At 43.5% G+C, this 22,777-nt stretch overlaps 18 non-coding genes across 18 annotated transcripts; all 18 read right to left on the bottom strand.

Annotated features, from left to right (window-relative positions):
* Window positions 1-1,814: 1,814 nt before the first annotated feature.
* On the bottom strand, window positions 1,815-1,888 carry trnat-ugu (transfer RNA threonine (anticodon UGU)). The gene has a single exon. It is a non-coding gene; the product is annotated as a tRNA-Thr (tRNA).
* A 173-nt stretch (window positions 1,889-2,061) lies between these two features.
* On the bottom strand, window positions 2,062-2,135 carry trnat-agu (transfer RNA threonine (anticodon AGU)). The gene has a single exon. It is a non-coding gene; the product is annotated as a tRNA-Thr (tRNA).
* A 588-nt stretch (window positions 2,136-2,723) lies between these two features.
* Window positions 2,724-2,797, bottom strand: trnat-agu (transfer RNA threonine (anticodon AGU)). The gene has a single exon. It is a non-coding gene; the product is annotated as a tRNA-Thr (tRNA).
* An 844-nt stretch (window positions 2,798-3,641) lies between these two features.
* On the bottom strand, window positions 3,642-3,715 carry trnat-ugu (transfer RNA threonine (anticodon UGU)). Its single transcript has one exon. It is a non-coding gene; the product is annotated as a tRNA-Thr (tRNA).
* Window positions 3,716-3,888: 173 nt separating this feature from the next.
* trnat-agu (transfer RNA threonine (anticodon AGU)) lies at window positions 3,889-3,962 on the bottom strand. The gene has a single exon. It is a non-coding gene; the product is annotated as a tRNA-Thr (tRNA).
* Window positions 3,963-4,425: 463 nt separating this feature from the next.
* trnar-ucu (transfer RNA arginine (anticodon UCU)) lies at window positions 4,426-4,515 on the bottom strand. Its single transcript is given in 2 exon segments — window positions 4,426-4,461; window positions 4,479-4,515. It is a non-coding gene; the product is annotated as a tRNA-Arg (tRNA).
* Window positions 4,516-5,171: 656 nt separating this feature from the next.
* trnat-ugu (transfer RNA threonine (anticodon UGU)) lies at window positions 5,172-5,245 on the bottom strand. Its single transcript has one exon. It is a non-coding gene; the product is annotated as a tRNA-Thr (tRNA).
* A 173-nt stretch (window positions 5,246-5,418) lies between these two features.
* trnat-agu (transfer RNA threonine (anticodon AGU)) lies at window positions 5,419-5,492 on the bottom strand. The gene has a single exon. It is a non-coding gene; the product is annotated as a tRNA-Thr (tRNA).
* Window positions 5,493-7,560: 2,068 nt separating this feature from the next.
* trnat-ugu (transfer RNA threonine (anticodon UGU)) lies at window positions 7,561-7,634 on the bottom strand. Its single transcript has one exon. It is a non-coding gene; the product is annotated as a tRNA-Thr (tRNA).
* A 173-nt stretch (window positions 7,635-7,807) lies between these two features.
* Window positions 7,808-7,881, bottom strand: trnat-agu (transfer RNA threonine (anticodon AGU)). Its single transcript has one exon. It is a non-coding gene; the product is annotated as a tRNA-Thr (tRNA).
* A 417-nt stretch (window positions 7,882-8,298) lies between these two features.
* trnar-ucu (transfer RNA arginine (anticodon UCU)) lies at window positions 8,299-8,388 on the bottom strand. The gene is given in 2 exon segments: window positions 8,299-8,334; window positions 8,352-8,388. It is a non-coding gene; the product is annotated as a tRNA-Arg (tRNA).
* Window positions 8,389-8,926: 538 nt separating this feature from the next.
* On the bottom strand, window positions 8,927-9,000 carry trnat-agu (transfer RNA threonine (anticodon AGU)). The gene has a single exon. It is a non-coding gene; the product is annotated as a tRNA-Thr (tRNA).
* A 5,211-nt stretch (window positions 9,001-14,211) lies between these two features.
* On the bottom strand, window positions 14,212-14,285 carry trnat-ugu (transfer RNA threonine (anticodon UGU)). Its single transcript has one exon. It is a non-coding gene; the product is annotated as a tRNA-Thr (tRNA).
* A 173-nt stretch (window positions 14,286-14,458) lies between these two features.
* Window positions 14,459-14,532, bottom strand: trnat-agu (transfer RNA threonine (anticodon AGU)). The gene has a single exon. It is a non-coding gene; the product is annotated as a tRNA-Thr (tRNA).
* Window positions 14,533-15,592: 1,060 nt separating this feature from the next.
* Window positions 15,593-15,666, bottom strand: trnat-agu (transfer RNA threonine (anticodon AGU)). The gene has a single exon. It is a non-coding gene; the product is annotated as a tRNA-Thr (tRNA).
* A 751-nt stretch (window positions 15,667-16,417) lies between these two features.
* trnat-agu (transfer RNA threonine (anticodon AGU)) lies at window positions 16,418-16,491 on the bottom strand. Its single transcript has one exon. It is a non-coding gene; the product is annotated as a tRNA-Thr (tRNA).
* A 957-nt stretch (window positions 16,492-17,448) lies between these two features.
* On the bottom strand, window positions 17,449-17,523 carry trnat-ugu (transfer RNA threonine (anticodon UGU)). Its single transcript has one exon. It is a non-coding gene; the product is annotated as a tRNA-Thr (tRNA).
* A 173-nt stretch (window positions 17,524-17,696) lies between these two features.
* On the bottom strand, window positions 17,697-17,782 carry trnat-agu (transfer RNA threonine (anticodon AGU)). The gene has a single exon. It is a non-coding gene; the product is annotated as a tRNA-Thr (tRNA).
* Window positions 17,783-22,777: the final 4,995 nt, after the last annotated feature.

The raw sequence follows: 22,777 nt of genomic DNA, 5'->3' as shown, positions 1-22,777 counted from the left end.
GCTCTTCCTTCACCGCAATGGCAATTCTGCCAGAAGGAAAGAGCTCAAAATACTCCCTGAAACTCTCTTTGTTGTGGGCATGTTCTTGGGAGTCTTTGCTGCCTCCTGTGGGGTCCCTCTTCATAGCTGCCACCAAGTAAGCTGCATACCCCAGGGCATTTTCAGCCACCCACTTGAAGGTTTGCCCTCGAAATACACCAAACTGGATTTCAAAGAAACCCAGCAGGTGCTTTCTGTTAGCTAGATCTCCGTGGGGCCGACTTAAGCTTTTCTTGGCCTTGTCCAGCACTATGTCAGGGGACAGGGGTCTTGTGTACGGCTTTCCTTTGTTGGCCTCCTTCACCTTTGCCGCTTCCATCGTATCAGTCAGATTCAGGCTGCCATCAGCTCGTCTCCTGAAGCGAGGTTCCATCTAAATTTAAAAAAAAAATGTTTGAAGATATAAAGAATTTAGAGAAAGAAACAGACAAACACATTTGGTAACACATTAGTTAATACAGCCGTGCCTATTACATTACTATATTTACTCATGATCACCTTGTAATGTTGATTATATATTATGCTTTGTGTGTCTATATTTTTCTAACAGGCTTAAAATGTTGATTTACATATCAGAATCTCAGAATGATCCCAGAATAAGAGGTCATTTTTTCAATAATTATTTTACCACTATTATACCATTGTTATACCACTACTTTCCCCTCTTTGAAATCCTTTGCTCTATTACAAGTAACAGTTAAATGTAATGCATTCAAAATGTTAGCCTACTTAACGTTAGCTAAAACAAGTTAGTTTAGCATCAAAATATAGTAAAAGTACTAAAAGTAGAAGCATAATGTACACTATATTACAGTAATTGAATTATAATTAGTGATGCCTTAGTGTGTAACAATCATTTTAATGTTGCAACTGGTAAAGCTGTAGTAAACTGTAACGTTATATGCTTTGTTCTGCTTGGTCGTTTTATCTATGAATACATTTTTTAATTATATTTTGTATTAATTACTTTAATTATTAGCTAGTCTGAGACACATGTTATTCATATAAAACAGCTATATATTTGGCACTTTACTTTTATTGACAAAAGACTGACTTTGCGAATTTTGATCCGAGGTTAATCAATGAATGTTATCCTCTTCTCCAGTCACAATTCGCAACTCTCTGGGGGGAGGTGACTCTTGACGTTTATTGGTCAATTATTGGTTAGTTACTTGGCTGAATCATGGTAGCGATGAGAGCCGCGATTGGCCATAAGCGTACGAATCTTGGTTGCCGCAGGGAACGTGATTGGCTGTCATAACCAAGAATAGTATGAATCTTGGTTGCAGCAGGGAACGTGATTGGCTGTCATAACCAAGAATAACCACGATTAACAGGCGGCATGAAGCGCCACAGAGCCCACGTTTTTATCAAGGCCAAGTGATGGATTTTCATCATTTGCACACCCTGTAATGTTGTACAACCTTTGAATGGCCTCAATTTGCAACCTAGAAGTCCAATGTGCTATCCATTGCACCACAGAGCCCACGTTTTCATCAAGGCCAAGTGATGGATTTTCATAATTTGCACACCCTATAATGCTGTACAACCTTTGAATGGCCTCAGTTTGCAACCTAGAAGTCCAATGCGCTATCCATTGCGCCACAGAGCCCACGTTTTTGAATGGCAAGGCCAAGTGATGGATTTTCATCATTTGCACACCCTGTAATGCTGTACACTCAGAAAAGACAGGCCCTCTGCACATTTGAAACCGATTCAAAGTTCTGAGGCCCTCGGTCCAAGAACGATCACAAAGTGCAAAGCCAACGGAGTAGAGGCACCACTAGGATTCGAATCCAGGATCTCCTGTTTACAAGACAGGCGCTTTGACCAGCTAAGCCACGGCGCCTTGTCGTCAAGACATATTAGATTGGGACACTATCCTTCAACAACAGCTCAGGGATGGTTTTCAAATGGAAGCAACTGCAAAGGAAACCTCAGTTTCACCGTTTGTGGTCAGTTCTCAGAAAAGCAAGCGATTGCAAGGGTTCACGGCCTTGCGACACAAACGGGTATCATCAGAGGCACCGCTGGGATTCGAACCCGGAATCTCCTGTTTACTAGACATGCGCTTTAACCAACTAAGCCACGGCGCCCATCTCTGACTTTTGCTGCCAGAAGGGTGACCCAGACGATCAAAACATAGAGAAAAGATGCAAATTGTGGACCAGGCTTTGGATAGCATAAAAGAGTTTGCTGAAAACTGCGTGGGGGTGCCCAGCTAGCCTCTGTGTTTCCGTAAGCAAATGTGGTAGGAAACAAAAGAGTAATTTTGAAGCCTTTTGACTACTAGGACATTATTTAAATGAACATGTTGAAAACAGGAGCCCTCAAAAGCTTTACGTTACCTGAGGGTAACGCTGTGCAGTATGGGGTTGACAAAACAGCAAAAGTCACAACTCTGGTGGGACTTCAACCCACAACCTTTGAATGGCCTCATTTTGCAACCTAGAAGTCCAATGCGCTATCCATTGCGCCAAAGAGCCCACGTTTTTGCATGGCAAGGCCAAGTGATGGATTTTCATCATTTGCACACCCTGTATTGCTGTACACTATAATCAGGGATGGCTTTCAAATGGAAGCAACTGCAAAGGAAACCTCAGTTTCACCGTTTGTGGTAAGTTCTCAGAAAAGCAAGCCATTGCAAGGGTTCACAGCCATGCGACACAAACTGGTATCGTCAGAGGCACCGCTGGGATTCGAACCCAGGATCTCCTGTTTACTAGACAGGCACTTTAACCAACTAAGCCACAGCGCCTACCTCTGCTCTTCTCCGTCAGAAGGGTGACCCACACGATCAAAACATAGAGAAAAGATGCAAATTGTGGACCAGGCTTTGGATAGCATAAAAGAGTTTGCTGACAACTGCGTGGGGGTGGCCAGCTAGCCTCTGTGTTTGTTGGACAGCTGTGTTCAGCAGGACTCCCAGAACCCCCATCACACGTTTATGGACCTCCATTCACAAGAGCTGCAAAGACCATCTAAGCTACGGGAAGAAAAAGGAAGTCTGGCGCTTCTCTGTGGTGACGGCTGGAAAACAAAAGAGTAATTTTGAAGCCTTTTGACTACTAGGACCTTATTTAAATGAACATGTTGAGAACAAGAGCCCTCAAAAGCTTTATGTTACCTGAGGGCAACGCTGTGCAGTATGGGGTTGACAAAACAGCAAAAGTCACGACGCCGGTGGCACTCAAACGTACAACCTTTGAATGGCCTCATTTTGCAACCTAGAAGTCCAATGCGCTAACCATTGCGCCACAGAGCCCAAGTTTTTATCAAGGCCAAGTGATGGATTTTCATCATTTGCACACCCTGTAAGGCTGTACAACCTTTGAATGGCCTCAATTTGCAACCTAGTCCATCTAAGCTACGGGAGTATGGGGAATGGCCTCAATTTGCAACCTAGAAGTCCAATGCGCTATCCATTGCGCCAGGGCCCACGTTTTTACATGGCAAGGCCAAGTGATGGATTTTCATCATTTGCACACCCTGTAATGCTGTACACTCAGAAAAGACAGGAGCTGTGCACAATTGAAACCCGATTCAAAGTTCTGAGGACCTCGGTACAAGAACGATCACAAAGTGCAAAGCCAACGGAGTAGAGGCACCGCTGGGATTCGAACCCAGGATCTCCTGTTTACAAGACAGGCGCTTTGACCAGCTAAGCCACAGCGCCTTGTTGTCAAGACATATTAGATTGGGACACTATCCTTCAACAACAGCTCAGGGATGGTTTTCAAATGGAAGCAACTGCAAAGGAAACCTCAGTTTCACCGTTTCTGGTCAGTTCTCAGAAAAGCAAGCCATTGCAAGGGTTCACAGCCATGCGACACAAACTGGTATCGTCAGAGGCACCGCTGGGATTCGAACACAGGATCTCCTGTTTACTAGACAGGCACTTTAACGAACTAAGCCACGGCGCCTACCTCTGCTCTTTTCCGCCAGAAGGGTGACCCACACAATCAAAACATAGAGAAAAGATGCAAATTGTGGACCAGGCTTTGGATAGCATAAAAGAGTTTGCTGACAACTGCGTGGGGGTGGCCAGCTAGCCTCTGTGTTTGTTGGACAGCTGTGTTCAGCAGGACTCCCAGAACCCCCATCACACGTTTATGGAGCTCCATTCACAAAAGCTGCAAAGACCATCTAAGCTACGGGAAGAAAAAGGAAGTCTGGCGCTTCTCTGTGGTGACGGCTGGTCCTTGTGTGCAAGAGTCAAGAGGTTTCCGTAAGCAAATGTGGTAGAAAACAAAAGAGTAATTTTGAAGCCTTTTGACTACTAGGACATTATTTAAATGAACATGTTGTGAACAAGAGCCCTCAAACGCTTTATGTTACCTGAGGGCAACGCTGTGCAGTATGGGGTTGACAAAACAGCAAAAGTCACGATTCTGGTGGGACTCGAACCCACAACCTTTGAATGGCCTCATTTTGCAACCTAGAAGTCTAATGCGCTATCCATTGCGCCACAGAGCCAACATTTTTGTCAAGCCCAAGTGATGGATTTTCATCATTTGCACACCCTGTAATGCTGTACAACCTCTGAATGGCCTCAATTTGCAACCGAGAAGTCCAATGCGCCACAGAGCCCATGTTTTTATCAAGCCCAAGTGATGGATTTGCATCATTTGCACACCCTGTAATGCTGTACAACCTTTGAATGGCCTCAGTTTGCAACCTAGAAATCGAATGCGCTATCCATTGCGCCAAAGAGCCCAAGTTTTTATCAAGGCCAAGTGATGGATTTTCATCATTTGCACACCCTGTAATGCTGTACAACCTTTGAATGGCCTCAATTTGCAACCTAGAAGTCCAATGCACTATCCATTGCGGCACAGAGCCCACGTTTTTATCAAGGCCAAGTGATGGATTTTCATCATTTGCACACCCTGTAATGCTGTACAACCTTTGAATGGCCTCAATTTGCAACCTAGAAGTCCAATGCGCTATCCATTGCGCCACAGAGCCCACGTTTTTACATGGCAAGGCCAAATTATGGATTTTCATCATTTGCACACCTTGTAATGCTGTACACTCAGAAAAGACAGGAGCTGTGCACAATTGAAACCCGATTCAAAGTTCTGAGGCCCTCGGTACAAGAACGATCACAAAGTGCAAAGCCAACGGAGTAGAGGCACCGCTGGGATTCGAACCCAGGATCTCCTGTTTACAAGACAGGCGCTTTGACCAGCTAAGCCACGGCGCCTTGTTGTCAAGACATATTAGATTGGGAAACTATCCTTCAACAACAGCTCAGGGATGGTTTTCAAATGGAAGCAACTGCAAAGGAAACCTCAGTTTCACCGTTTGTGGTCAGTTCTCAGAAAAGCAAGCCATTGCAAGGGTTCACAGCCATGCGACACAAACGGGTATCGTCAGAGGCACCGCTAGGATTCGAACCCAGGATCTCCTGTTTACTAGACAGGCACTTTAACCAACTAAGCCACGGCGCCTACCTCTGCACTTTTCCGCCAGAAGGGTGACCCACACGATCAAAACATAGAGAAAAGATGCAAATTTTGGACCAGGCTTTGGATAGCATAAAAGAGTTTGCTGACAACTGCGTGGGGGTGGCCAGCTAGCCTCTGTGTTTGTTGGACAGCTGTGTTCAGCTGGACTCCCAGAACCCCCATCACACGTTTATGGACCTCCATTCACAAGAGCTGCAAAGACCATCTAAGCTACGGGAAGAAAAAGGAAGTCTGGCGCTTCTCTGTGGTGACGGCTGGAAAACAAAAGAGTAATTTTGAAGCCTTTTGACTACTAGGACATTATTTAAATGAACATGTTGCGAACAAGAGCCCTCAAAAGCTTTATGTTTCCTGAGGGCAACGCTGTGCAGTATGGGGTTGACAAAACAGCATAAGTCACGACTCTGGTGGGACTCGAACCCACAACCTTTGAATGGCCTCATTTTGCAACCTAGAAGTCCAATGCGCTATCCATTGCGCCAGCGAGCCAACATTTTTATCAAGCCCAAGTGGTGGATTTTCATCATTTGCACACCCAGTAATGCTGTACAACCTCTGAATGGCCTCAATTTGCAACCTAGAAGTCCAATGCGCCACAGAGCCCATGTTTTTATCAAGCCCAAGTGATGGATTTTCATCATTTGCACACCCTGTAATGCTGTACAACCTTTGAATGGCCTCAATTTGCAACCTAGAAGTCCAATGCGCTATCCATTGTGCCACAGAGCCCACGTTTTTGCATGGCAAGGCCAAGTGATGGATTTTCATTATTTGCACACCCTGTAATGCTGTACACTCAGAAAAGACAGGAGCTCTGCACAATTGAAACCCGATTCAAAGTTCTGAGGCCCTCGGTCCAAGAACGATCACAAAGTGCAAAGCCAACAGAGTAGAGGCACCGCTGGGATTCGAACCCTAGGATCTCCTGTTCACAAGACAGGCTCTTTGACCAGCTAGGCCACGGCGCCTTGTCGTAAAGACATATTAGATTGGGACACTATCCTTCAACAACAGCTCAGGGATGGTTTTCAAATGGAAGCAACTACAAAGGAAACCTCAGTTTCACCGTTTGTGGTCAGTTCTCAGAAAAGCAAGCCATTGCAAGGGTTCACAGCCTTGCGACACAAAAGGGTATCGTCAAAGGGATTCGAACCCAGGATCTCCTGTTTACTAGACAGGCACTTTAACCAACTAAGCCACTGCGCCTAACTCTGCTCTTTTCCGACAGAAGGGTGACCCAGACGATCAAATCATAGAGAAAAGATGCAAATTGTGGACCAGGCTTTGGATAGCAAAAAAGAGTTTGCTGACAACTGCGTGGGGGTGGCCAGCTAGCCTCTGTGTTTGTTGGACAGCTTTGTTCAGTAGGACTCCCAGAACCCCCATAAAAATGTTTATGGAGCTCCATTCACAAGAGCTGCAAAGACCATCTAAGCTATGGGAAGACAAAGGAAGTCTGGCACTTCTCTGTGGTGACGGCCGGTCCTTGTGTGCAAGAGCCAAGAGGTTTCCGTAAGCAAATGTGGTAGGAAACAAAAGAGTAATTTTGAAGCCTTTTGACTACTAGGACATTATTTAAATGAACATGTTGAGAACAAGAGCCCTCAAAAGCTTTATGTTACCTGAGGGCAACGCTGTGCAGTATGGGGTTGACAAAACAGCAAAAGTCACGACGCCGGTGGCACTCGAACCTACAACCTTTGAATGGCCTCATTTTGCAACCTAGAAGTCCAATGCGCTAACCATTGCGCCACAGAGCCCAAGTTTTTATCAAGGCCAAGTGATGGATTTTCATCATTTGCACACCCTGTAATGCTGTACAACCTTTGAATGGCCTCAATTTGCAACCTAGAAGTCCAATGCACTATCCATTTCGCCACAGAGCCCACGTTTTTACATGGCAAGGCCAAGTGATGGATTTTCATCATTTGCACACCCTGTAATGCTGTACACTCAGAAAAGACAGGAGCTGTGCACAATTGAAACCCGATTCAAAGTTCTGAGCCCCTCGGTACAAAAATTATTCCAAAGTGCAAAGCCAACGGAGTAGAGGCACCGCTGGGATTCGAACCCAGGATCTCCTGTTTACAAGACAGGCGCTTTGACCCGCTAAGCCACGGCGCCTTGTTGTCCAGACATATTAGATTGGGACACTATCCTTCAACAACAGCTCAGGGATGGTTTTCAAATGGAAGCAACTGCAAAGGAAACCTCAGTTTCACCGTTTGTGGTCAGTTCTCAGAAAAGCAAGCCATTGCAAGGGTTCACAGCCATGCGACACAAACGGGTATCGTCAGAGGCACCGCTGGGATTCGAACCCAGGATCTCCTGTTTACTAGACAGGCACTTTAACCAACTAAGCCACGGCGCCTACCTCTGCATTTTTCTGCCAGAAGGGTGACCCACAAGATCAAAACATAGAGAAAAGATGCAAATTGTGGACCAGGCTTTGGATAGCATAAAAGAGTTTGCTGACAACTGCGTGGGGGTGGCCAGCTAGCCTCTGTGTTTGTTGGACAGCTGTGTTCAGCAGGACTCCCAGAACCCTCATCACACGTTTATGGACCTCCATTCACAAGAGCTGCAAAGACCATCTAAGCTACGGGAAGAAAAAGGAAGTCTGGCGCTTCTCTGTGGTGACGGCTGGAAAACAAAAGAGTAATTTTGAAGCCTTTTGACTACTGGGACATTATTTAAATGAACATGTTGCGAACAAGAGCCCTCAAAAGCTTTATGTTTCCTGAGGGCAACGCTGTGCAGTATCGGGTTGACAAAAAAGCATAAGTCACGACTCTGGTGGGACTCGAACCCACAACCTTTGAATGGCCTCATTTTGCAACCTAGAAGTCCAATGCGCTATCCATTGCGCCACAGAGCCAACATTTTTATCAAGCCCAAGTGGTGGATTTTCATCATTTGCACACCCTGTAATGCTGTACAACCTCTGAATGGCCTCAATTTGCAACCTAGAAGTCCAATGCGCTATCCATTGCGCCACAGAGCCCACGTTTTTGCATGGCAAGGCCAAGTGATGGATTTTCATTATTTGCACACCCTGTAATGCTGTACACTCAGAAAAGACAGGAGCTCTGCACAATTGAAACCCGATTCAAAGTTCTGAGGCCCTCGGTCCAAGAACGATCACAAAGTGCAAAGCCAACAGAGTAGAGGCACTGCTGGGATTCGAACCCTAGGATCTCCTGTTCACAAGACAGGCTCTTTGACCAGCTAAGCCACGGCGCCTTGTCGTAAAGACATATTAGATTGGGACACTATCCTTCAACAACAGCTCAGGGATGGTTTTCAAATGGAAGCAACTACAAAGGAAACCTCAGTTTCACCGTTTGTGGTCAGTTCTCAGAAAAGCAAGCCATTGCAAGGGTTCACAGCCTTGCGACACAAAAGGGTATCGTCAAAGGCACCGCTGGGATTCGAACCCAGGATCTCCTGTTTACTAGACAGGCACTTTAACCAACTAAGCCACGGCGCCCACCTCTGCTCTTTTCCGACAAAAGGGTGACCCAGACAATCAAAACATAGAGAAAAGATGCAAATTGTGGACCAGGCTTTGGATAGCAAAAAAGAGTATGCTGACAACTGCGTGGGGGTGGCTAGCTAGCCTGTATGTTTGTTGGACAGCTGTGTTCAGTAGGACTCCCAGAACCCCCATCACATGTTTATGGAGCTTCATTCACAAGAGCTGCAAAGACCATCTAAGCTAGGGGAAGACAAAGGAAGTCTGGCACTTCTCTGTGGTGACGGCAGGTCCTTGTGTGCAAGAACCAAGAGGTTTACGTAAGCAAATGTGGTAGAAAACAAAAGAGTAATTTTGAAGCCTTTTGACTACTAGGACATTATTTAAATGAACATGTTGAGAACAAGAGCCCTCAAAAGCTTTATGTTACCTGAGGGCAACGCTGTGCAGTATGGGGTTGACTAAACAGCAAAAGTCTCGACTCTGGTGTAAATAATTGGAATCTGTTCTGGGAGCGACCTAGGCTCTACCGTGCTGATGGCCTGCACCCCAGCAGAATCGGAGCGGCTGTTCTGTCGGAAAACATCTCCAAGACGTTACAATCCATATGACTAGAAAATCAAAGTCCAAATCACAGTCTTTGCTGTGCCAAATTAATTGATATAAGTAGTGTAGAACATTATATAGAAACTGTGTCTATTCCTCGTTTAGTGAGGCCATATAATAAATCTACTGTAGGATCTAGGAAAAATCTTATTGTAATTAAACCTGAAAATCTAAATATCAGTGAACAAAAACAATTTCTAAAACTAGGTCTTCTAAACATTAGATCGCTCACACCTAAGGCGGTTATTGTAAATGAAATGGTCACAGATAATAGCTTTGATGTACTTTGCCTTACTGAAACCTGGCTTAAACCAAATGAGTATTTCGGTCTAAATGAGTCTAGTCCACCAGGATACTGTTATAAGCATGAGCCCCGTCTGATCGGTCGTGGCGGCGGTGTTGCACCAATCTATAGAGGTATTCTTAATGTTACTCAGGAAACAGGTCACAGGTTTAATTCGTTTGAAGTACTTGTACTAAATATTACGCTCTTAGATGTAAGAAAGAAATCCCTATTATCTCTAGCCTTGGCTACTGTACATAGACCTCCAGGGCCCTATGCTGATTTCCTAAAAGAGTTTGCAGAGTTTCTCTCAGATCTATTGGTCAATACCGATAAAGCAATAATTGTTGGAGATTTTAACATACACGTAGATAACACAAATGATGCGTTAGGGACTGCGTTTACAGATTTATTAAACTCTTTTGGGGTCAAGCAAAACGTCAGTGGTCCCACTCATCGTCTAAATCATACACTAGACTTAAATATATCATATGGAACCAATCCAACTGATATAGATATTATACCGCAAAGTGACGATCTCACTGATCATCACATGGTAACTTGTATAATACGTACTGCTGAAATTTGTCATGTTGCGCCACGTTATAGACCAGGCAGAACAATCGTTCCAACCACTATAGATAGATTCTCAAATAGTTTACCTGATCTATCTCAGCTGCTCAGTGAACCCAAACAAACAGATGAACTAGAGGAAATGACTAGCAGTTTGAGCACCATTTTCTCTAGTACATTAGATATTGTTGCACCAATTAGATCAAAAAAGGTTAGAGAGAAAACTAAAGCACCTTGGTACAACAGTGCTACGCATGTTATCAAGAGAGAAACTCGTAACTTAGAGCGTAAATGGAAACAAACTAATTTAGAGGTCTTTAGAATCGCGTGGAAAGACAGTATGTCACGTTATAAAAAGGCTCTAAAAGCAGCCAGGGCTGAGCATCTCCACAAACTAATAGAAAATAACCAAAATAATACAAGGTTTTTATTTAACACCGTGGCTAGACTAACAAATATACAGACATCACCAGAGCAAAATATTCCCTTACAGTATAGTAGTAATGATTTTATGAACTACTTTAATGAGAAAATAGAAAGCATCCGTAAACAATTGTAAATGTACACTCTTTTATGGTGTCTTATGATTCAGCCTCAATTATCGCCCCTCTGGAACAACTACACCGCTTTACAACTATAGGACAGGAAGAGCTAAATAAACTTATCATTGCATCGAAACCAACAACATGTTTATTAGATCCAATACCCACTAAACTACTGAAAGAAGTGTTACCTGTAGTGGAAAAGCCTCTTCTCAATATTATTAACTCGTCTTTATTTTTAGGTCATGTTCCAAGAATATTCAAGCTGGCAGTAATACAACCTCTCATTAAGAAACCGCAATTAGACCCAAATAACTTAGCAAATTACAGACCCATTTCAAATCTTCCATTTATGTCTAAAATATTAGAAAAAATTGTGTCCGCTCAATTGTGCTCTTTCTTGCAAGAAAATGAGATATATGAAAAATTCCAGTCAGGATTCAGACCGCATCATAGCACAGAAACTGCGCTAGTTAAAATTACAAATGATTTACTTTTAGCTTCTGACCAAGGCTGTATCTCAATACTAGTTCTACTCGATCTTAGCGCTGCGTTCGTCACTATCGATCATAAAATACTCCTGGATCGACTACAAAACTACACTGGTGTTCAGGGACAGGCATTAAGCTGGTTTAGATCGTACTTATCAGACCGTTATCATTTTGTCTGTTTAAATGGGGAAAAATCAAAGATAACGTCAGTAGACTATGGAGTGCCGCAAGGATCGGTGTTAAGCCCTCTGCTATTCTCAATATATATGCTCCCACTTGGTAATATTATAAGAAAACATGGAATTAATTTCCACTGTTATGCTGATGACACTCAATTGTATATTTCATCACGGCCAGATGAAAACACTAACTTATCAAATTTGACAGAGTGTCTCAAAGATATAAAATGCTGGATGACGCGTAATTTCCTGTTACTAAATTCAGATAAAACGGAGGTATTACTTATTGGTCCAAAACACTACCCACAAACTCACTTACAATACAACTTTAATATAGAAGGATGTCCTGTTACTTTATCCACTACAGTTAAAGACCTGGGTGAATAACTAGACCGCAACTTGTCTTTCGAAAATCATATTTCATATGTTACAAGAACAGCCTTTTTCCACCTTAGAAACATTCCAAAGCTACGTAACATGCTATCTGTTTCTGATGCAGAAAAGTTAGTTCATGCATTCATGACATCGAGACTAGATTATTGTAATGCTATATTAGCTGGCTGTCCTGCATCCTCAATAAACAAGCTACAGTTAGTGCAAAATGCAGCTGCTAGAGTTCTTACTAGGTCAAGAAAATATGATCATATAACACCAATTTTATCATCTCTACACTGGTTACCTATCAAGTTCCGTATCAATTACAAAGTACTATTGACCTATAAAGCCCTAAATGGTTTAGCTCCTGTGAATTTAATGGACCTTCTATCGCCCTACAATCCATCGCGTTCTTTAAGATCACTAAATTCGAGGTTTCTGGTCATTCCTAGGATATCTAAGTCCACTAAAGGAGGAAGGGCGTTCTCACATTTAGCTCCAAAACTCTGGAATAGCCTTCCTGATATTGTTCGAGGCTCTGACTCGCTGTCCCAGTTTAAAACTAGATTCAAGACGCATGTCTTTAGCCAAGCATTTACATAATGCTTACCTTTTATACCACTGCTGAATCAGATCAAATGCATTTAATATTATAAAACTTGAAGAGTCTGTAGGTTATTTGTATAGGTTGCATAGTATTTACAGTCATTACGTTCCTGTGTATATTGCGTGAATGACGGGTGGTTGGGTAGATATTGTGTTTTGCGGTAGGTGGTATGCCATACGGAACTGTTGCCACTGAACCTGCTTTAACGACGACAGTGGGGCTCGACAGCCTTAGTCAAACGGGTCGGCGCGTATGGTTGGGCTGCGGAGAGATTGTGAGATTGTGGTTGGGTCTCAGCAGCAGGAGGGATGTAGAGGTCAGTAAGCAGGGCTGAGTTGAGTGGGGGACGGAGGGGGGTGACTTTGGGACGCAAGAATCACTGTCTTCATGTTTTTTCATCATTTACGCCCGTGTTATGGAAATCATTATGAACAGCAGCTACGCTAATTATTTTCCCTTTTTGCTTTTCTGCTCTTATCTCGGGACGCGAGTCCCGAGAAAAACGGCGTTCGTCAGCTCCAGTTTGTATCCAGCCTTTCACGGAGACTTCAGATACCCCAATCACAAAGCCTGTGAAGAGACGACTCAACACCGGCGATATGGACCCTCTATGGTGGACGGCACTGATCCTCAACAACTCGTCTCAACACCGGCGTGATTACTTGGACTTCCAAAAGATGGAAATGGATAAATATTCTAAATGTTCCGATCCAATCTGACTTGTAATGCTGCCCGAATCATAAATCATGCACTGTTCCTTCGTTGGCCAGAGGAGAACTGGCCCTCCGACTGAGTCTGGTTTCTCCCTAGGTTTTTTTCTCCATTCTGTCACCTGATGCAGTTTTGGTTCCTTGCCACTGTTGCCTTGGCTTTTGGCTTGCTTAGTTGGGGACATTTATTATTCAATAATATTATTGATCTGCCTTACTTAAAAGGTGGACGTTGACACAATTTTCTTTTAGAAACAAACTCTGTTATTTTATTTTCATGTTATCACTGTGAAGCTGCTTTGATACAATCTGTATTGTAAAAAGCGCTGTATAAATAAAGGTGACTTGGTGGGACTCGAACCCACAACCTTTGAAAGGCCTCATTTTGCAACCTAGAAGTCTAATGCACTATCCATTGCGCCACAGAGCCCACAATTTTATCCAGGCCAAGTGATTGATTTTCATCATTTGCACACCCTGTAATGCTGTACAACCTTTGAATGGCCTCAATTTGCAACCTAGAAGTCCAATGCGCTATCCATTGCGCCACAGAGCCCACATTTTTATCAAGGCCAAGTGATGGATTTTCATCATTTGCACACCCTGTACAACCTTTGAATGGCCTCAATTTGCAACCTAGAAGTCCAATACGCTATCCATTGCGCCACAGAGCCCACATTTTTATCAAGGCCAAGTGATGGCTTTTCATCATTTGCACACCCTGTAATGCTGTACAAACCTTTGAATGGCCTCAATTTGCAACCTAGAAGTCCAATGCCCTCTGCACAATTAAAACCAGCTTTAAAGTTCTGAGGCCCTCGGTCCAAGAACGATCACAAAGTGCAAAGCCAACGGAGTAAAGGCACAGCTGGGGTTCAAACCCAGGATCTCCTGTTTACAAGTCAGGCGCTTTGACCAGCTAAGCCACGGCGCCTTATCGGCAAATCATATTAGATTGGGACACTATCCTTCAACAACAGCTCAGGGATGGTTTTCAAATGGAAGCAACTGCAAAGGAAACCTCAGTTTCACCGTTTGTGGTCAGTTCTCAGAAGATCCAGCCATTGCAAGGGTTCACAGCCTTGCGACACAAACGGGTATCGTCAGAGGCGACGCTGGGATTTGAACCCAGGATCTCCTGTTTACTAGACAGGCACTTTAACCAACTAAGCCACGGCGCCTACCTCTGCTCTTTTCCGCCAGAAGGGTGACCGTGTCGATCAAAACATAGAGAAAAGATGCAAATTGTGGACCAGGCTTTGGATAGCATAAAATAGTTTGCTGACAACTGCGTGGGGGGGGGGGGGGGGGGGGCAGCTAGCCTCTGTGTTTCCGTAAGCAAATGTGGTAGTAAACAAAAGAGTAATTTTGAAGTCTTTTGACTACTAGGACATTATTTAAATGAAAATGTTGAGAACAGGAGCCCTCAAAAGCTTTATGTTACCTGAGGGTAACGCTGTGCAGTATGGGGTTGACAAAACAGCAAAAGTCACAACTCTGGTGGGACATCAACCCACAATCTTTGAATGGCCTCATTTTGCAATCTAGAAGTCCAATTTGCTATCCATTGCGCCACAGAGCCCACGTTTTTGCATGGCTAGGCCAAGTGATGGATTTTCATCATTTGCACACCCTGTAATGCTGTACACTCAGAAAAGACAGGAGCTCTGCACAATTGAAACCCGATTCAAAGTTCTGAGGCACTCGGTCCAAGAACGATCACAAAGTGCAAAGCCAACGGAGTAGACGCACCACTAGGATTCGAATCCAGGATCTCCTGTTTACAAGACAGGCGCTTTGACCAGCTAAGCTACGGCGCCTTGTTGTCAAGATATATTAGATTGGGACACTATCCTTCAACAACAGCTCAGGGATGGTTTTCAAATGGAAGCAACTGCAAAGGAAACCTCAGTTTCACCGTTTGTGATCAGTTCTCATAAAAGCAAGCGATTGCAAGGGTTCACGGCCTTGCGACACAAACGGGTATCATCAGAGGCACCGCTGGGATTCCAACTCTAGGATCTCCTCTTTACAAGACAGGCTCTTTGACCAGCTAAGCCACGGTGCCTTGTCGTAAAGACATATTAGATTGGGACACTATCCTTCAACAACAGCTCAGGGATGGTTTTCAAATGGAAGCAACTACAAAGGAAACCTCAGTTTCACCGTTTGTGGTCAGTTCTCAGAAAAGCAAGTCATTGCAAGGGTTCACAGCCTTGCGACACAAACAGATATCGTCAAAGGCACCGCTGGGATTCGAACCCAGGATCTCCTGTTTACTAGACAGGCACTTTAACCAACTAAGCCACGGCGCCTAACTCTGCTCTTTTCCGACAGAAGGGTGACCCAGACGATCAAAACATAGAGAAAAGATGCAAATTGTGGACCAGGCTTTGGATAGCAAAAAAGAGTTTGCTGACAACTGCGTGGGGGTGGCTAGCTAGCCTCTGTGTTTGTTGGACAGCTGTGTTCAGCAGGACTCCCAGAACCCCCATCACACATTTATGGAGCTCCATTCACAAGAGCTGCAAAGACCATCTAAGCCACGGGAAGACAAAGGAGGTCTGGCACTTCTCTGTGGTGACGGCCGGTCCTTGTGTGCAAGAGCCCAGAGGTTTCCGTAAGCAAATGTGGTAGAAAACAAAAGAGTAATTTTGAAGCCTTTTGACTACTAGGACATTATTTAAATGAACATGGTGAGAACAAGAGCCCTCAAAAGCTTTATGTTACCTGAGGGCCACGCTGTGCAGTATTGGGTTGACAAAACAGCAAAAGTCACGACTCTGGTGGGACTTCAACCCACAACCTTTGAACGGCCTCATTTTGCAATCTAGAAGTCCAATGCGCTATCCATTGCGCCACAGAGCCCACGTTTTTGCATGGCAAGGCCAAGTGATGGATTTTCATCATTTGCACACCCTGTAATGCTGTACACTCTAATCAGGGATGGTTCTCAAATGGAAGCAACTGCAAAGGAAACCTCAATTTCACCGTTTGTGTTCAGTTCTCAGAAAAGCAAGCCATTGCAAGGGTTCACAGCCTTGCGACACAAACGGGTATCGTTAGAGGCACCGCTGGGATTCGAACCCAGGATCTCCTGTTTACTAGACAGGCACTTTAACCAACTAAGCCATGGCGCCTATCTCCGCTCTTTTACACCAGAAGGGTGACCCAGACGATCAAAACATAGAGAAAAGATGCAAATTGTGGACCAGGCTTTGGATAGCATAAAAGAGTTTGCTGACAACTGCGTGGGGGTGGCCAGCTAGCCTCTGTGTTTGTTGGACAGCTGTGTTCAGTAGGACTCCCAGAACCCCCAGCACACGTTTATGGAGCTCCATTCACAAGAGCTGCAAAGACCATCTAAGCTATGGGAAGACAAAGGAAGTCTGGCACTTCTCTGTGGTGACGGCCGGTCCTTGTGTGCAAGAGCCAAGAGGTTTCCGTAAGCAAATGTGGTAGGAAACAAAAGAGTAATTTTGAAGCCTTTTGACTACTAGGACATTATTTAAATGAACATATTGAGAACAAGAGCCCTCAAAAGCTTTATGTTACCTGAGGGCAACGCTGTGCAGTATGGGGTTGACAAAACAGCAAAAGTCACGACTCTGGTGGGACTCGAACCCACAACCTTTGAATGGCCTCATTTTGCAACCTAGAAGTCCAATGTGCTATCCATTACGCCACAGATCCAGCATTTTTATCAAGCCCAAGTGATGGATTTTCATCATTTGCACACCCTGTAATGCTGTACAACCTCTGAATGGCCTCAATTTGCAACCTAGAAGTCCAATGCGCCACAGAGCCCATGTTTTTATCAAGGCCAAGTGATGGATTTTCATCATTTGCACACCCTGTAATGCTGTACAACCTTTGAATGGCCTCAATTTGCAACCTAGAAGTCCAATGCGCTATCCATTGCGCCACAGAGCCCACGTTTTTGCATGGCAAGGCCAAGTGATGGATTTTCATCATTTGCACACCCTGTAATGCTGTACACTCAGAAAAGACAGGAGCTCTGCACAATTGAAACCCGATTCAAAGTTCTGAGGCCCTCGGTCCAAGAACGATCACAAAGTGCAAAGCCAACGGAGTAGAGGCACCGCTGGGATTCGAACCCTAGGATCTCCTGTTTACAAGACAGGCTCTTTGACCAGCTAAGCCACGGCGCCTTATCGTGAAGACATATTAGATTGGGACACTATCCTTCAACAACAGCTCAGGGATGGTTTTCAAATGGAAGCAACTACAAAGGAAACCTCAGTTTCAACATTTGTGGTCAGTTCTCAGAAAAGCAAGCCATTGCAAGGGTTCACAGCCTTGCGACACAATTGGGTATCGTCAAAGGCACCGCTGGGATTCGCGGTACCCAGGATACCCAGGATCTCCTGTTTACTAGACAGGCGCTTTAACCAACTAAGCCATGGCGCCTACCTCCGCTCTTTGCTGCCAGAAGGGTTACCCAGACGATCAAAACATAGAGAGAAAATGCAAATTGTGGACCAGGCTTTGGATAGCATAAAAGAGTTTGATGACAACTGCGTGGGGGTGGCCAGCTAGCCTCTGTGTTTCCGTAAGCAAATGTGGTAGGAAACAAAAGAGTAATTTTGAAGCCTTTTGACTACTAGGACATTATTTAAATGAACATGTTGAGAACAGGAGGCCAAAAAAGCTTTATGTTACCTGAACGCATGCCCTTGATGTGCTCTGGATGTTCGAGTTAATTGAAACTGGGACCTTCTTTGAAACCACGAGCTCTCAGGTTCGAACCCTTAGAGAAAAGACTGAAAACGAAATGCTCCTATTTATTTCGGAAGAATCTTGCTTCAGAGAGAATATGGTGCGTGTATATTTTCTAATCGCTAGGTGTCAGTACACTCGCTGGCTGTTACCTAGAGTGCCGCGGGCTTACTATTTGCTACAAACAACTGCGCCTTTGATACAAGTTTACAATAACGATAAGATCGCCGCAAGTCAACAGCATTGAAGCGTGTGAAGAGGCTTTCCAGACAAGTAGCAGTGCGTTTTTGTTCTTTTTCCTAGCATTATTTTCCTTTAATTACTATTATCATCAGTCTAATAGGCTGCATTCCCACTAATTTGCAAATATATTTTGACATAGCAGACGTTTTGACGGCCGTTCTGAATCGTCGAAGTAGGAAACGCAATGCATTGGAGGACACTCTTTTTTCTGCGCCAATACGATTCATTTTGCTGTACGTTCCCACGCAGCACGCACGCTTCTCGAGCAAGAGCCCGGATAGCGGTGCCGGGAGAACGAGAGACTGTCAATTGCCATCCAATCATGTATCACTATTGGCATCTTTCCATCTTTGTTCACAGCCAATCAATAAAGCCTGATCCCATCATCTCCGTTTCCCAGCTTCCAATTACTATGATCCATTTCCAACTTTTTTTTTTATACGTATGCATCAATCACGTATCAGTATGTGTATCTTTACCTCACAGTTTACAGCCAATCAATAAAGTCCATTTCCGAAATCTCCGTCTCTTTGCTTTTGTTGAACACCAATCACTATCCTTCATTCCCAAAAACCCTCCATCTACCTGACGGGGCATCGCCAGAGGTTAAGTGGTTTCCAGCGGTTTTGAAAAAAAAGTTGAAACTTTACAGGTGTCAAAGTACTGGGTTTACTTTGGATTTCATGTTACTACATGGAGGTAAGAAACCGACAATGTTGTTATATTTAGTTAAGTGACTTGCACTAGTTAGCTAGCGTATTACGTGTACTAACGTTACCAGAACGTCTTATTTATGTAGCAGAGGTCAAGGGTAGCGGCCTGTTTCATTATTTTTAATGTTTACAGTTTTACATGTTTATATCAATATAATTACTATCGGGCATAATGTATGTTATTACGTTGTTATGCTTACATTAAGTTGGCTAAAAATAGCTAGCCTATCATATAGATTACCTCGTACCGCTATATGGCTGAATTATGCATAACGTTAACGTTAATTAGCCTACAGTTTTGGGCGCCAGTTTTTACCAGAGGTAAAATAATTTGTGTCTGTTAATTTCAGCTGTAATTCAATACATAGGCTAACCATAAAACTGCGCCTTTATTAACATTAACATTACGTTGTATGACGTAATATGGGCCTTGTGTTGTTTAAGTGGGCTATAATCGATAATAATCATAATGTGGGCTAATTGTAAGTCTATGTAATCGAAATGGTATGTAATAATCTGATTTTTATGGAGTTATGGGTAACACTTTACTTGAAGGGGTGTGCATAAGACTAACATGACACCTTCATAATCATGACATGACACATGTTATGAATATGAAGGAGGTTTCATGCATGTTTATGACAACTGTCATTAAGTGTCATTCGCTCAATTATGACATTTTTAATGCAAATATGACATTGTTTGAGATGTCTTTGTTATGACACCTTGACATAAACCAATACATCATAACCTGTCAGTGTCTTTGTCATGACAACTTGACATTACTAAAACAACACAACCTGTCATAAACATGACATAGCAGATTAATTATCAAACTTAAGAAACCACTTAGCTTTATTGGTTAACATTACATTAAAGGGTCAGGTGGTTGGTTTTGACATTGGCTGTCATGAGGCCATTATAACTGTTTAATGACAAATTCAATTTGCACCACTGTAGTTGAGGTCACGAAAAATATTCATGACACAGTTATAATGGCCTCATGACAGCCAATTTCAAACCCAACCACATGCCAGTTTAACTTAATTTAATGTCAAGTTGTCATGACAAAGACACTGACAGGTTATGATGTTATGGTTTATGTCAAGGTGTCATAACAAAGACATCTTAAACAATGTCATATTTGCATTCAAAATGTCATTATTGAGCGAAAGACACTTAATGACAGTTGTCATAAACATGCATAAACCCTACTTCATATTCATGACATATGTTATGTCATGGTTATGAAGGTATCATGTCAGTCTTATGTACACCCCTTCAAGTAAAGTGTTATCGAGTTATGTTATGGCATATACCCACACACCACAATATCCCTTCCTCACTAAATATCAAACTATAACCTTGTCCAAAAACACTGAGATGAAATATGTGCTATGTGAAATAAATGTATGAAATTGATTAACTACTCTACTGAATAGTCATAAACTTTGTATTTTGCCACACGCTATCTTTTATTGGAAGATGGCTTCCAAGCACAAGAAGCACAGGGCTATGAGTGAGGGTGAATGGATGACCCGCCTGCGCAGATTTGCCACACAGGGGGTCTGGCCTTCTGAGGAAGGAATCAGACCGGCACCACGCCAGAAGAAATGGCATGACCTGTTTTAGAAGGTAAACTTGGGCATGTATATAAACACAGGGAAGCTATGTCATATATAGAGGGAGCAGATAGTTATGATTCACTGTCATATGTTACAGATTGAGAAGTGTCCACTGCAACACAGGGGGCAAATGTCTCTGTTTGGGGGGACACAGACATGTTACTGTGGTTTCCATACAAAAAAGGTATAAGTGTTTCATAAAACTGTAATGTGTTGATGGTGTATTGTGTATTTTTGAATTTAATTTCCTTTTCTGTGAAACTGTAGCCTTCCAGTTTGGCCCCTGTGTCATCCACACCATCCACCTCACCACCTGTAACACCAGGGCAGTCAGGAACAACATCTGGAAACGCACCTTTAAAGCCTACTTTAACTTTGGCATCGGTAAATGCATGTCTTTGCAGATATTTATGTTATCATATGTTATAGCATTTTAAAATGCTTCACATAATGTTACTAATTTCTTTTGTCAGTTTACAAAGCCACGGTATGGTGGGGCCCATGGTGCAGCTTTAAAGCCAAACCTAGGTGTGACAAGGACGCATGCAACCAAGGTATATAGTCAAAAAAATGAAATTTCATTCCATAAAGATATGCTGAGTTTATCTAATCATTGTTACTGCAATACCTGATAATGATATATTATTTCATTCAATATTGTAAACTGTGTTCTCTTAATCTTGCAGCCTATTAGCACTTCTGCATTGTCCAGCCCTGCATCTAGGACACCATCTCCAGCTCGCAGTCCCAGGCTGTATATTCAGACCGTCTTCCCCCTGTCTCTTCCTCCTCCTTCTGTGTCTGAAGCCACCTCTGCTTCCTGTGCTCCAGGAGCTGCTTCTAGAGTTGTGAGAAACTCTTTCATTTAATCGTTTTCTTCACACTAATATTGTTGGATCACATAAATATGCTACATTTTGAACAAACATTCCTCATAAGTGGCTTGTAATCATATCTACTGTATGTGTTTGCCTTTTTTAATACATAAGGAAGTGTCAGCCGCTGCCTCCTCTGGGACGTCCTCTGCTCCTCTCACCCCTGTGATCAGCTCCACCTGTGTTCCCTCTGCTGCTCCATCTGTGGCTGGATCCTCTGTTCAACCTGCCGAGGATAGGGTGATCGCTCCAGGTTCAGAGTCTGGATGGCTTCCCGCAAAGTTGATGAAAACCTTACCACCACAGGATCAGAAATGGATTTCAGCAGCTTTGTGGAAGCAACATCGGCTTCGTACTGACCTGAAGCTGTGGCATGATCCACCAGAGCCAGCTCTGATCTATCACCGATCTATCTCACACACCGGCTTCTACTGTGGATGCCATACCACCTCTGGAAGGTCAGGCTGTCCTGTCCTGTGTGTGGGAGACAGCTCACAGGCTATGGGGCACACAAGAGAGCCCGTTAGGTTCTGGATGTGGACCAGTACTACCTTATGATCACGGAGACTCTCTGGTGCAGTGGGTGCAAAACGGCCTTAACCCTCTGGGGACGGATTGGGTGGTACCGCCCAAAATGGCATACTTTTACAAATGTGTCATTATCTTAAAAACTATTAATGATAGAGATGTGCGCTTTTTTGCCGTCTTCCTTAGATTCCGCTGAAAACAGTGATAACAAACTTACCCGGCTTGTATACACACTTCCTTGTTGCGCAATACCACTACGTCAAAGGCCAATGAAATCGATGTTGTTTGGCAGATTCACAAGCAACAACCAATGGAAAAATTGCCGATGGAGGAATATTTTTCTTACCCAATCAGAGGAAGGTTACTATGACGTATTCTAGCAAATCGGAGGACACTGTAGCCGTGCAAGGGGTGGTACTATATACTATTACGCAAACAGCGTTGAGTGGCAGAGACTACAGAAAGTGAACGGACGCGTCGAGTATAAACAAGGCTTTACGGAGCGAGAGCACACAGAGATATGAGAGAGAGACAGAACAATTATAATATACACATACAATTATATAATTATTTATTGTTTTAACACTTTTATGATGGCAAGGAGTAAACGATTTAGGTAGAACAAGCTCTGGAACAATTACTGGAGAGTGACGGGGAGAAAGCATTGCTTAGAAAATTCTAAGCATTCCTAAGAAAAACGCC

The sequence above is a fragment of the Siphateles boraxobius genome, unplaced genomic scaffold (assembly GCF_051911475.1).
Source record: "Siphateles boraxobius isolate OS27281-9 unplaced genomic scaffold, OSU_SipBor_1 39, whole genome shotgun sequence".
Taxonomy (NCBI): Eukaryota; Metazoa; Chordata; class Actinopteri; order Cypriniformes; family Leuciscidae; genus Siphateles; species Siphateles boraxobius.
Note: the sequence above shows the minus strand (reverse complement) of the source record. Positions and strands in the feature narration are given on the sequence as shown.